The 1,711-nt window shown below is 43.1% G+C and overlaps 1 pseudogene; it reads right to left on the minus strand.

Annotated features, from left to right (window-relative positions):
* Positions 1-231: 231 nt before the first annotated feature.
* LOC108166752 (uncharacterized) lies at positions 232-1,120 on the minus strand (annotated as a pseudogene).
* Positions 1,121-1,711: the final 591 nt, after the last annotated feature.

Consider the following 1,711-nt stretch of genomic DNA (forward strand, 5'->3'; position numbering starts at 1 on the left):
ACAGAAGGCAGGACTTGGGGCCAGTATGCATCCAGGATAGTGACAGTTCCCCTCACAGCGAGTTCAGCACATAGCTCCTTCAAAAGAACCACCTTTAAACCAGTTTTCGGCATTTATAGGTTCTCTGACTTTGTAGGACTCTATTTCTATAGTGAAATTTTCATTCTGTTTCATCTCTTCTTTATATTTAACCAGGTCATGTTGAATCTGTCTGATTTGCTCCTGTTTTTGTTCAGTTTCAATTATTCTATGCAGGCTGTCAGTTCACTGCGTTCCTTTATTACAACAACAGTTGCCTTCACATTTTGAGGTTTTCCAGAAAGGCAGTGAACTCTGTCAGTCCTTTCTCCGTTATCTTATTGGCCCCTTCCAGGTATTCTGCTACTTGGCTCCGGTCTTCGCTCTGACAGTTATTAAACAAGAAGTAGACGGGCCGCTTCTTCTCGTCTTTGGCACACTTAATGGTTGAAACTTCAAGAGCTTGACGGACGTTCTTTGGTGTTCTTCCATTCGAGTGAGAGATGAGAGCTACGATGTTCTCTTCTATGTTTTTTCCAAACAGCGACATGATGGAATTCAAGATATACATCACTGAGACGATTATCGCTTGCTTTCGTTACCAGACCCACTCCATGAATTGCATGAACACCATCCATTGATTGAAACAAGTCGAATAATCGCTGACTGATGTTAACATCGTGTTCTGTCCCTCTGGTGCTTCCAAATCCTGGAGTATCGATAATGCTCAGAGATATCAGAGATATAGGGTATGGCTTTACCTTCAAACCCAGATATTTCATAGACAATCACTTCAGATGTCTCAAGGTCCACCTCCTCCACGATTTGAAACCAAACCTCATCCTGAAACTTCACTCCCATGGTGAAATTGACCAGCGCATTGATGAAAGTGGATTTTCCTGCTCCTGCTTCACCAACCAGTAGGATTGTTTTATGTCTCTTGCATCCATCTTTTCCACCAACTGTCAGTTTTGTCAGCTTTGCAGGTTTTTCCTTTTTTGGCCTCAGCTGGTTAAACGGATGGATTTCCCGATTGGATCAGAGTACTTTTGGAGATCATGGTGTCCAGAGTGGAGGTCCTAGAAGAGGAACATCCATCCATTTTCTTGCACCCTTTTTCCCTCAGTGGGGTCAGGAGGTGCTGGTGCCCATCTCCAGCTAACGTTTCGGGCGAGAGGCGGGGTCACCTGGACAGGTCGCCAGTCTGTCGCAGGGCAACACAGAGACACACAACCATACACACACACACACACTCACACCTAGGGGCAATTTGGACAGGCCAATTAACTTGACAGTCATGTTTTTGGACTGTGGGAGGAAACCGGAGTACCTGGAGAAAACCCACCATGCACAGGGAGAACATGGAGACTCCATGCAGAAAGACCGGGAATCGAACCCAGAACCTTCTTGCTGCAAGGCAGCAGCTCTACCAGCTACACCACTGTCATGGTGTCCAGAGTGGAGGTCCTAGAAGAGGAACAAACTTACTCAAACCATTTTGAAAACTTATATAATGATTCCATCCTTTCAAAACTAGTTGTTAAAAGTAACAATTAAATATTTATCAAGCTTAGATTAAAGCCTTAAAAACAATTAAGACACAATGACTCAATATATGGGAAGTTTAAATCTACCAAGTACTATAAATTAGAATAATAATAAAACCACCAAAGGAATATTAACCTAAAATATC

The sequence above is a fragment of the Poecilia reticulata genome, linkage group LG12 (assembly GCF_000633615.1).
Source record: "Poecilia reticulata strain Guanapo linkage group LG12, Guppy_female_1.0+MT, whole genome shotgun sequence".
NCBI lineage: Eukaryota > Metazoa > Chordata > Actinopteri > Cyprinodontiformes > Poeciliidae > Poecilia > Poecilia reticulata.